The sequence below is a fragment of the Eubalaena glacialis genome, chromosome 6 (genome assembly GCF_028564815.1).
Source record: "Eubalaena glacialis isolate mEubGla1 chromosome 6, mEubGla1.1.hap2.+ XY, whole genome shotgun sequence".
Lineage (NCBI taxonomy): Eukaryota > Metazoa > Chordata > Mammalia > Artiodactyla > Balaenidae > Eubalaena > Eubalaena glacialis.
The window spans coordinates 148,959,642-148,972,009 of record NC_083721.1 but is presented as its reverse complement, the minus strand read 5'-3'; positions in this window follow the sequence as shown (position 1 = coordinate 148,972,009).

Genomic DNA, 12,368 nt, shown 5'->3' with positions numbered 1-12,368 from the left:
TGGATTTGTCTGTTTCTCCTTTCAGATCTACCAGTTCCTGCTTCACTTTTTGGAGCTCTGTTGTTAGGTGCACATGTATTTAGGATTGTTATGTCTTCTTGGTTAATTGACCCCTTTATCATTATGAAATGACCCTATTTACCACTGATAAGCTTCCTTGCTCTGACATGTATTTTGTCTGATATTAACACACCCACTCTAGTTTTTTTTTGTCCACTCTAGTTTTCTTTTGATTAGTGTTTGCACAGTATGTCATTTTCTATCATTTTACCTTTAATTGATAATCTTTGGATTCCCTGTCGACAGCTTATAGTTGGATCTTGCTTTTGTATCCAATCTGAAAAATCTCTGCCATTATTTGGGTATTTACACCATTACATTTTATGTAATTACTAATATGGTTGGATTTAAATCCACCAACTTATTAGTTGTTTTCTGTTCAATCTATTTTTTCGTTTCCTTTCCTCACTCTTTTGGCCTGCTTTTGGGTTAATCGAAAAAATTTTATTATTCTATTTTATCTCCATTTGGCTAATTAATTGTACCTCATTTTCTAAAGTTTTTAGTGATTTGTCATAGTCTACCTTTGAACAATATTATTGCGAATTCACACACAACTTAAGAAACTGACAGAAGTATACTTTCATTTCTCCCTCCCATCTGTTGTGACACTTTATGACTTATTTGTTGAAGAAATAGACCTTTTGTCCTCTAGAGTTTTCCACATTCTGGATTTTGCTTACTGCATGCCTATGAGGTTACCATTTCCTCTGACTTCTGTATTTTTTAAATTAATTGGTTGTTAGAACTAGGGGCTTGGTCATATTCAGCTATGATTTTTGTTAATATACCTCCAACAGGAGGCCTGTAAAGTTCAATTATTTCTATTTTCTTATGTTAACAGCCATGAATTATTATTGCCTATTCATTATTTCATTAAGAGTGTTTAAAATGGTGATATTCTAATTCTATCATTTCTTATTCATTAACTAAGATTATTTCTGCAAAGATGAACTTTCCCTCATTAACTATCTGATTACCCTGCAGTACAATTTATACAGGAAGATGGCCTATATGTTTGATTCTTTTCCGTTATTAACCAGTTTTCAATGAGTTAGTGCCTTAGCTTTCTCCGAAGACAAGTAATACATTTTTATTTATTTATTATCTATCTATCTACCTATCTATTTATTTATTTTATTGAAGTATAATCAATGTACAACATTATATAAGTTGCAGGTGTACAATATAGTGATTCATGATTTTTAAAAGTTATACTCCATTTATAGTTATTTTAAAATATTGGCTATAGTCCCTATGTTGTACAGTATATCCTTACAGCTTATTTTATACATAATGGTTTGCACCTCTTTTTAAATTATTTGAATATCATTATAAATTCAGGGATTTAAAAAACTGTCTTGTAAGTTTGATGCATGCTCAAACTGCATGCTCTAGCTGTTCCATTTGGCTTCCAGATTTTTCAGATATGACCCCAGTAATCTTTAAGATTTCTCACCTTATAAGTTTTCAGCCTCATCTGGTATATTTACTTTTACTGACTTGGAATCAGCCATTTCTCCAAGAAACTTTGGTTCTTTTGGTGAATATGGGATTAGAGAAACAATCTAGTTTCCCAGAATTAAAAAAAATACTTTATTTTAATTCAAAACATATATATTATTTTACTAAGCATTTGATACAGAACTTGGGCCTCCCTTTTTTAATGGCTACATTACATTGCTGAACTTTCTAGACTACCTTTATTGCATAAACCACATTCACAATGCATTATCTATGAGTTTGAATTTAATTTTCTTTAAGATGGAATTCAAAACCTTAAGAGACTAAAAGAATGTTCTGAGGGCAGTTTCCATACAGATCTTCACAGTTTCCCTCAATTTTTTACAGATTTGGCAACACTTTTTAAAAATTGAAGTATAGTTTATTTACAATTTTGTGTTAGTTTCCAGTGTACAGCTATACAGTAGGACCTTGTTGTTTATCTGTTTTATTTATAGTAGTTTGTATTTGCTAATCCCAAACTCCTAATTTACCCCTCCCCCTTTTGCTTTTTGGTTTCCCAGAAATTTTTAATGTAAAAACACCAAAAATCATCATTAGCAATATGATTATTAAAAGCAGTTTGATGTTAGCTGTGGATTTTTCATTTATGCCGTTTATGAGGTTGAGGAAGTTCTATTCTTAGTTTATTGAGTGTTTTTACTCATAAAACAGTGTTTGATCTTGACAGGTGCTTTTTCTGCATCTATTGAAATATCATAGGTTTTGTGCTTTATTTTATTAGTATTGTGTATTGCTTTGATTAATTTTTGCACGTTAAACTGACCTTGCACTCCAGAATATAAATCCCTCTTGGTCATGGTGTATATGTTACTAGATTCAGTTTGCTAGTATTTTGTTGAGCTTTTTGCATTTATATTCATAAGAGATATTGGTCTGTTGGTTCTTTTTTTGTGATGTCTTTGTCTGCATTTTGGTATCAGAGTAATTCTGACTTCATAGAATGAGTTGGAATGTGTTTCCTCCTCTTGCATATTTTGGAAGAGTTTATGAATTATCAGTGTTAATTCTCCTTTAAAAGGTTGGTAGAATTTAGTGGCAAAATTATCTGGGCCTGGGCTCCTTTATCTGGGAAGTGTTTTGATTATTAAGCCAATTTCTTTGCTTGTTATGGTTCTATTTAGATATTTTGTATCTTCTTGAGTTCATTTTGGTAGTTTGTGTCTTTCTAGAAATTTGTTCACTTCATCTAAGTTGTCTAACTTGTTTGCATACAACTGTTCATAGTATTCTTTTATAATCCTTCCATTTCTGTATTGTGGATAGTGATATCCCCTTATTCATTTTTGATTTCAGTAATTTGTATCTTCTCTTTTTTATTCTTGGTTAGTCTAGCTAACAGTTTGTCAAGGTACTGGCTGATGTGCCTGGTGAGTGCCCTCCTCCTGGCCTGCAGTGTCCTCACATGGCAGAGAGAGAGTATTTCTCTCTGGTATTTCTTCCTGGTCTTATAAGGGCACCAGCCCTATCAGATTAGGACTTCACTCTTATGACCTCATTTATCGCCTCCTCACAGGCCCTATCCCCAAACATAGTTAGTTGGGTGTTAGGGCTTCAACATATAAATTTGACGGGGGGGGGGGTGACATTCAGATCATAACAAGTATATACATACATTTCATTTCTACCTGTTTCTTAGATAAAAGTTAGCATACCATACACACTATTTTTCCCATCTTTCTTTTTACATTTAGCAATATATTTCATCAATTACTCTGAAGTAATATTTAGAAACATTCTTCATTTCTTTACACAGCTGGAGTCATCCTTTTAAATCTGAGCAGCAATAATTATGTTAACAGCAAACCCACTGCTTATTATTACTGGATTTCTGACATTTGAAAAACAATGACTTCTTATTGGCTGTGTTAGGATAGTTTCCTTAGAAGCACACCCTGATAGGATAGTGAGTAATTCATGAAGTGAATTAGTAGTTTCACAAAGGAAACTACTAACGATGTTGAAAAGCAAGGTAAGCAGGGGAGAGAGCCAAGGGAAGATGTGTCTTTTCGAGGACGGCCTCAGCTGATCCCACAGAACTCTGGAGAGTAAGTTATGACTCAGAGTTGCCCCACGTGAGATGAGGGAGCTGGGCTTTAATCATCCTGTTCCCTTCAGTCTTTGGTAAATTCCTGCTCCTTCCTCTTCACCCCCCAAGGGACATGTAAATTCCCAGGTACTTCCAGTCCTGGACTGTGGCCAAAGCATGCGCCAGTAGCTTGAGGACAGTGTCCTGAAAAGTTGCTGCAGGCATTGGCTGCAGGGAGTGACATGTCAGGTTGGGAGGGGATGTTACACAAAGAGACAATGCGAGGATATATCATCTCGGACGGTATCTCAGTATCTGGAAGGAGCACTGACATTGTCCACTCTAAGGGCAAAATTAAGGCCATAGGTCATTTTAATCAGCAAATGTGGCTTACGTAACAATAGAGTCATCCCTCACCTTACATGCCAGGACAAGTGATTTGAATCCAAGTGGTGGTCCAGAAGGCTGTTTGTGAGGTAAAAACCTAGGAAACAGAAAATTGCAGGCATTCATAAAAAGAAGGGCTTTCTGCTCAACAAACACATTAGCTTTTCCCCCAAATATATGACTAGATATTTGAAGACATTTAAAAACAAGATTTAGAAGACAACCTCTAACTTGGATTTACTGAGAATGAGGAAAAATGTTTCCACTTCATCTTGCCTCTCATTTTATTTGTAATACGGTTAGAGTCTACTACATGATTGTTGGGGACTCAGAAAGGTTGGATTGCATTCTCCAGTGACTGAACTCACCCTGTAATTGGACTTAGATTAGGAAAAGGGGGCTCAGTGCAAAACATAGATTTCCAGGTCTCAAATGATACCATGTAAAAACCAGACAGAAGTAATAAAAATCTATCTCAATTTTTTTGGGGTGGGTAGGGGTCAGTAGATTAATCTTTAGGAACTTCTACTGGATTTGTTTCTCATTCGAGAGTATCAGCTGAATTACCAAAAATTGGGCTGAAATAGAAAGAGGACATGGAAAAACACAAATAGTGCTTATAACCAGAGGATTATTGAGTATCTTAGGGCTAAATATTAGAGCCAAAGTAGATACAGCCACTGGCAATCATATCTGTTTTCCTTAAGGGAATCACTTAATGAAATAATGAGTAAAATATTATGATTAAAATTAAGAGGGCTATTGGGATGGCTTCCAATGGCATGTCCAACACAAAGATTTGTATTGTTGCTTTGAGGGGCTTCAGGAAGAGCCAAGAAGTCTCCAGTCTTAGATTTGTTTAGGGAGGGGATTATTGAGGGAGCTCAATTGCCTTTATTTGAGATTGAATAGAGAACTAATTATGAGGCATGAAGATCCATGATAGGTATCAGAATTAGTTAAGCAACGAACATTTTGGACACATTTTAAAATGAGATAAACCCTTAGAGTTCTATTCTGTCTTCTCTAGTTAGTCCACTGTTCATTCATTTATTGTTCATGTATTCAGTATTTTCTAAGCATCTTCCATAGGCTGGGGAGATAACGATAAACGAGACAGTCTAGTCACCCACCCATTCCTTTCCTTGTCTCCCAGGAGCTCAGTTTGAAGGACTTCTGTTGTTCACTTTTGCTACCTTGAGTTGGTCTCAGAAGGTGTTTGTGCATATGCCCTGCATTGTTTACTTTGAACATTCATTCTTCTGTTTATTAATTCCACAAAAATATATTAAACAGAGGTCATGCATTTGTACACAGTGGTTATAAGATAGAAATCACAGCTGCTCTTATGGAGCTCCTACCCTAGAAGGGGGCATCGGTAAGAAAGCAAGTCATCCCGATTCTGTGATGTAAGCGCTCTGAGAGGGGCTCAGAGCCATAAGTGTCCATTGGGAGTGTGCTCCCTCTGGTCTGTGCCTCTGAGGGCAGATGACTTCTCAGCTCTAAAGGGAGGATTCTACCTTTACGTTTAGGTACAAGACAATTGTAAAATAAGAAGGGTGGACTCTGAACCTTGGTGTACACCATAACTATATCACTACATCCTTCTGCTTTTCTTCTGTTTACATCTCTTTCCTAGTGGTGACGGTCCAAAAACCATGTGTGTTTCAGGGCTCAATGAAAATATTGAATCGGATCCATTTTTTAAACACTCATGTAAAAATGGACAAATATAAGGTTACATGAGAAAGACAGGAGGGAACAGGGTCAGGTTCAAACACGTAACTAAGACACTGAAGGAGACAGAGATTTGTCATAAGGGGAAAGTAAGCAATTACTAGTATCATGACCTACAAGATCCTGCTGTTACAAGTGTTAACTATCACTATAACTATTATTATTATTAACATGGGCCACAAGTCCCTTCCTATACCTCCAGCCTGATTTGACCTACCAAGGTGTCAAGCCCTTGTGCAATGAAAGAGCAACACAGCAGAGATTTTATGCAGATCATTTGTGGTCGATTAGGTCATTGCTCAGTAAATATTCACTCTGTTATCTCTAACTCCATGAATTCAACCAAACACTGAATCAAAATTATTTGGGGGAAAAAACCCCAGAAAATTCCCAAAAGCAAAACTTGAATTTGCTGCATGCTCGAAACTATTTCCATAGCATTTACATTGTATTAGGTATTATCAGTAATCTGGAGATGATTTAAAATATATAGGAGGATGTGTGTAGGTTATATGCAAATACTATGCCATTTTATATAAGGGACTTGCGCATCTGGAAATTTGGCTACTGAGGGATGACTGTATTTCTATGTCCCTTGACTATGCATATGACCATATGACTTGCTTCAGCCAATGGGATGTTGGCAGAGGCTGGTGCATTTGGGCTATGCCTCTGAGTGTCTGCTGTCACCATGAGAAGGACAAGTTCTGGGCAGCCCACTAGCCCCAGAAGATTAAGAGCCACCTGGATCAGACCTGAATAGAACCTGTGAGCTGGAGCCCAGCTCAGGCAAAGCTAACTGAACTCAGCAAAGGATTTCCAGTTGGCTGAGAAAAAGACTGAGAGGACAAATGTGATTAAAATAATATCCCTTTCAAAGGCTATGTTGATTGTGAGAATAAAATTCATCACCATGGGAACAGCTTAGCTGTGGTATAGTTTATGAATGGAGTTTGTTCAACTCCATTTTATGACCAGAACTGGAATTCAGAGTGTCACTGTGGAACTTTTATTTTAAAAAGGAAAGGATTGTGTGGAGGTGACTGTTAGGGCACATAACATAGTGACTTGGTAGATTCATTGCATTCCACATGGTACTCAACGTTCCATGGCCACGTCCATCTGTTTGAAGATCATCTCATGAGAGGAGTGGAACTAAAGAAAGTATCTTCTGACAATGTTTGGATTTGGTCTAGTGTTGCATCCAGAGGCAGTTCTGAATTGTGGGAAATATTTATGCTCACACAAAAATAAAATTAGTAGGTCATAGATGTAGATAATCTATGTGTGTTTAAATATAGCAAAACCTGTAGACAGGGTAGGATCAGAATAGTAATATTGACTTTGTCCTTTACTGGTTTAATTCACTTTTCTTAAGATTGTGTTTGAACACATGAGAAGGCTAGGGTTTTGTTCTTTCCTAGTAGCTATGTAGGTTATTAGTGGTTGTAGGAAATGATATTGCCTCTGTGTCCAAGATGGCACGTGCCCAGTGTCCTTCCAAGTTTCAAGGTGAGCTGAAGATACTTGTAACATGTGAGCACCTGTGCTCATATCTATATTGGTGAAAAATGGATTTGATCTGTATACTTTTTGAGCACTTTGAACAATCCATTATGATTCAAGAAGAAATTTTTTCACAAATTATTTATTCAACAATTATTTATAGATAGCCTACCCTGTGCCAAATACTGGGAGATACAATAATAAGACAGCTATTGTTTTCAATATCTGATGGTTTAAATGGAAAATAATGTTAGAAGACAGAGGACAGACAGTATAATAGGTCCCGTGTTAAGGGTCTTTACTGCCCCCCCTGGCAGCACCCAGGCCCATCCAGCCTCGATGGAGGTGGGCAGGGAAACTTCTCAAAGGAACAGTTTCTAAAGATGAGTGAGTAGGAGTTATGTCTGGTGGAGGAGGTGTAGTGATCTGGGGAGAGCTTTTTCTGGCAGAAAGGCTTAGAAAAGGCCTTGGGGTGATAACCTGAGGTCTAAGAGACGTCAGCTGACTGGGTCCTCTCACCAGAGTAGCCAACCCAAAGCCATGGCAAAAGCACTGTCACAAAATGAGAAAGTGTCCCTCACGTACAAAACTGTGTTTGTGGTTCCCCTGAAACGTTATGACCATTTCTGGTCAACTGAAGTTAAAAGGTTAGAAAGACAAGACAGAATGGGCCAGTTTTGAGGACAGGTGCCCGAGACACCCAAGCGGAGAGTCAGTGGATTGCTTTTGTGTGAGGGAAAAACAAAGCAATTAGGATTTCCAGGCGGGAAAAATGAAAGCTGAGAAGACTTACGTGATCAAAAATATTAAATAAATAAGGAGGAAGTCAAAAACCCTGCTGGTTCTGCTTGAACTTCTCCGTCACCACGTGGCAAGTCACTTCATCTGTGGAGGCTTCGGTTCTGCATCTGCACAAAAAAGGGACCAGAGTACGGAGTGTATTAATATGTAGCCACGTTCAGCCTGGGTGCCTTCACCACCAACAGCTAGCTCCTCTTGGTCAAAGGGCCGCCACCCCCAGGCTTCCAGAATCTGCTTTGTCTGAATATATGGAGAGTGAGAAGTACCTGGGAATCTAGTCATCCCAAAGGCAGCCTTTAACCAAGGTCTGTGAGGTGGTGGGTGAAAATAGTCCAGCTCTCTCGCCGCCACGGGGAGCAGCTCTGAGTGTGACCACACGGTCTCAGAGCACCCTTTGGGCTTGAGCCAAAGTTACCCTCTGTGGACCTTTGTTTGATATTGGGCCCTTTTCCTCTTCCCCTTTTCAGTGCCACTTCCCACTGCCCCACCAGCCTGGTCCAGTTTAGATAGTAGCTTTGGTGTCTTTTAGTATCTTTAATATATTGCTTGTTTACATACAGTAAATACATATTTGTGGCAGACTAGAAGAAAATATATTTTACATTTAATATTGTTTCTAATCACAAGTACTACATATAAACATTCCTGCTGATGAGTTCATTAAGTGTTCAGTAATTCAGTAACTGGTGTTTTAAATGTCTGCCTTCTGTAGAGCTCCTTGGTGTACTGTTATGCAGGTGTTTAAGGGTTTTAGTGATATTTGGGGAAATGTGTTGGGATCTTGCATGGGCTGGGAACACATCCGTACTTTCCCATTTAAAATAAAGGGATAGGACTTCCCTGGTGAAGCAGTGGTTAAGAATCTGCCTGCCAATGCAGGGGACATGGGTTCGAGCCCTGGTCCAGGAAGATCCCACATGCTGCGGAGCAGCTAAGCCCGTGCGCCACAACTACTGAGCCTGCGCTCTAGAGCCCGCGAGCCACAACTACTGAGCCCAAGTGCCACAACTACTGAAGCCCACATGCCTAGAGCCCGTGCTCCACAACAAGAGAAGCCACCGCAATGAGAAGCCCGCGCACCGCAACGAAGAGTAGCCCCTGCTTGCCGCAACTAGAGAGAAAGCCCGTGTGCAGCAATGAAGACCTGATGCAGCCAATAAATAAATAAACAAATAAATAAGTTAATTAAATAAAATTACTTTAAAATATCAGTAATAAAAAAAAATTTTTTAAACCTATAAAAAAAATAAAATAATGGGATAGAGTCCCCCACTATCTGAAAATCCACTGCCTAATATATTTCCAGGAATGGATTAGATTGAATAAATATTGAATTGAATAAATAAATGTTGCAAAAATATCCCTGGGTTGTGATGAGCCTGAACTAGTTAACCCATGGTAATCTGAAATTCTGTGTGGGTATTATAGCACCAAATAAAATCACATTATTCAGTGTGTCTGGTTTTTCTTTGAAATATACTACATCACAAAACAACTTGTTATGGTTGGAGGGAGAATGTGGGATAGAACTTCTTGAGATATTACTGAGGTTGTGGATTTTTAAAAAGTTTTGCCCTCCTTGTGAAGCTCCCTTCAAGGTTATGGCAGTAGTGGGAGTTGGGTGAATTGATTATTGCAGGGGCAAAGAACTTCTAGGTTCTTTGGCTGGTCTAATAATTAAATAGACATAGATTAACAGGAGAAAAACAAATTTCACACATATGGGAGTCCAATAAAAATATGAGACTCAAAAGACAGTCAGGCAGTTGAGGCTTATATGCCATCCTCAGCTAAGGAGAAGGATGGGGTCTGGGACTGGGGAGAAAGACAGTTCACAGGAAGATGAGAAGAGAATGTTTGCCAGGCCATGCAGATAAGTCTTTTTGATATAAAAAGTTATCTCTGGTAATAGTTCTCTTCCTGGTACGGACCCCCTATCTAAATTCTTTTAGGCAGTTAAGGGAGTGGTGAAAAGCTTTTCCTGTGTCTGCTGGGTCTTAATTGATTTCAACTCAAAACAATCCACATGCAAAGTGGCACATTTTGGGGTGGCTTGTTTTGCACAATATAAGCAAAGAAATGTGTACAAGTCACGGTGAGCCTACAGGGCATTTCCTTACCAGCCATCTCAAGTTACACCTGTCAACTTAAAGAAAAACACACACATAAGAGTTGTGAGTTTCAGTTTTATTCAGGGTGTTACTGAGGACTATAGCCCAGGAGACAGCTCAGAGGAACTGCTCTGAAGAGGTAGGGGAAGAGACAGTATATATATGAATTTTGTCTGGGAGATACATGTAGTCAAGCATGCATCTTGGTAAAAGATTACTGCTAGTCACAAAGAACAGATACTCTCAAGTCAATGACTTTAGTGCTTTTCTTTTTTCTAATTTTAGTTTTAAAAATTTTTATTGGAGTATAGTTGATTCACAATGTTGTGTTAATTTCAGGTCTACAGCAAAGCAAATCAGTTATACATATACATATATCTTCTCTTTTTTAGATTCTATTCCCACATGGGTCATTACAGAGTACTGAGTAGAGTTCCCTGTGCTATACAGTAGGTCCTTACTAGTTATCTATTTTATATGTAGAAGTGTATATATGTCAGTCCCAATCTCCCAGTTTATCCCTCCCCCATTTTCCCCCCTGGTAACCATAAGTTTGTTTTCTACATCTGTGACTCTATTTCTGTTTTGTAAATAAGTTCATTTTTACCCTTTTTTAAGATTCCACGTATATGCGGTATCATACGCTGTCTTTCTCTGTCTGACTTAACTTCACTCAGTATGACAATCTCTGCATGGGAAGATGCAAGAATCTGGGGTCATGGAAATTCTTCCTGAGGTGTGCATCTTGCCTATCTAAGGGCTAGTTTATCCAAAGCACAGTAATCCTCATCCTGTTTTTTCATCCTGAATCCCCCTCAGGGAGCACAGTCAGTGGGTTGCGACTTAACCCTTTGATAGCTGGATGATGAATGATAATCTTTGTTCTGTTTTTGTTCACACACCTAAGTCAGAGCTGGGGTCTCCCCACGTGCCCACCTCTTCGCACAGGGTGTCTGAATTCCCTACCTGCTGTCTGGAGGGCTTACAAGAATCTAGTACCCTTGGTTGCCAGGAGGACCCCAGGTGTTAGAAGGGGAGTGTTTGTGCTGGACGCCAGGCTGGCTTTGGAAGACCCTCCACCCCAATCTCAGGTCCTCTGTAGCAGAAGCTCCCCACTTTCTCCCCACTTCAGGGATGCCTTATTCTTTCTACACCCCTTCCCTCATCTTCTCCTTCCTTCTTAGTAGCCTCAGGCTTTCATCTCACTGAGCAGAAAACCTGGCTGTAAAGCCAGGCCTTTGTTTTGCTCTTGGATAGGTAGTTTCTACTGGATTTTTGTTTCAGCCTCAGTGTGAGCTCAGGGAGAGACTATGGGCCACGGGTACTGGTTTTCAATTCGGGTTGCACATTAGAATCACCTAAAATTTTTTCTGACACCTGGATCCCCTCACCAGGCCGCTTAAATTAGAAAGTCAGTGTGTGGGACCCAGAAATCAGTTTTAGAAGAAGATCCCAAGATGTTATTTCTGTGCTGCCCAAGTTGAGAATCACTGCCCTGGGGACCTGAGAGAGAGAGAGAGAGAGAGAAGAAAGGGAGGGAACAAGAAAGAAACCATCGCGATGAATATACTCTGAGGTCTGGCCTTGTTACAAATGTCTCTATAGTTTTTCCCACAGGAGGGAATGATCCTATTCCTGCTTTTGTGAGAAGGATACTGAAATCCAAACAAGAGTTGCTTCTATGGGGATTGTTAGGATCAGATTTTAAATAGATTCTGAAATATGTATTTACCATGAAGCCTAGGTTTTGGTGAGGGGCAACTCTAAGACCTTGCTTCCTTTGAAGTCAAAATTAATGAGACTGTAGCACTTAGAGATGTGAGTTTTGTATTAGAGATGCTTGGGACATAAAGCCTGAAGTATTTTGAGGGATCTTCGTATTTCTCTTGACTAGAACAAAGAAGCTTGGGAAGATTTCTCCCTGCAGTGGCCAGGTACTTGTTGGGCACCTGGAGGCTCTGACCTTGCATTGTTCTCTGCACTTCCCACCACAACCAAGAATAAGATGCTGAATGGCAGGATCTCAAAGTTCTACAGTCCTCCACAAGGTATGGATAGTGTCTGAGGGCCTAGCTTGGTCTGGATTAGCTGTCCTTCCCGAGGGAGCTACTGCTTCAACCCCATGAGATGGCTCTACCACTTCTCCATCTCTTAGCCACTCTGCTGGATCCCATCCTCTGCCAGGGGTTTGTCTCCAGATCTGTTGATATTTT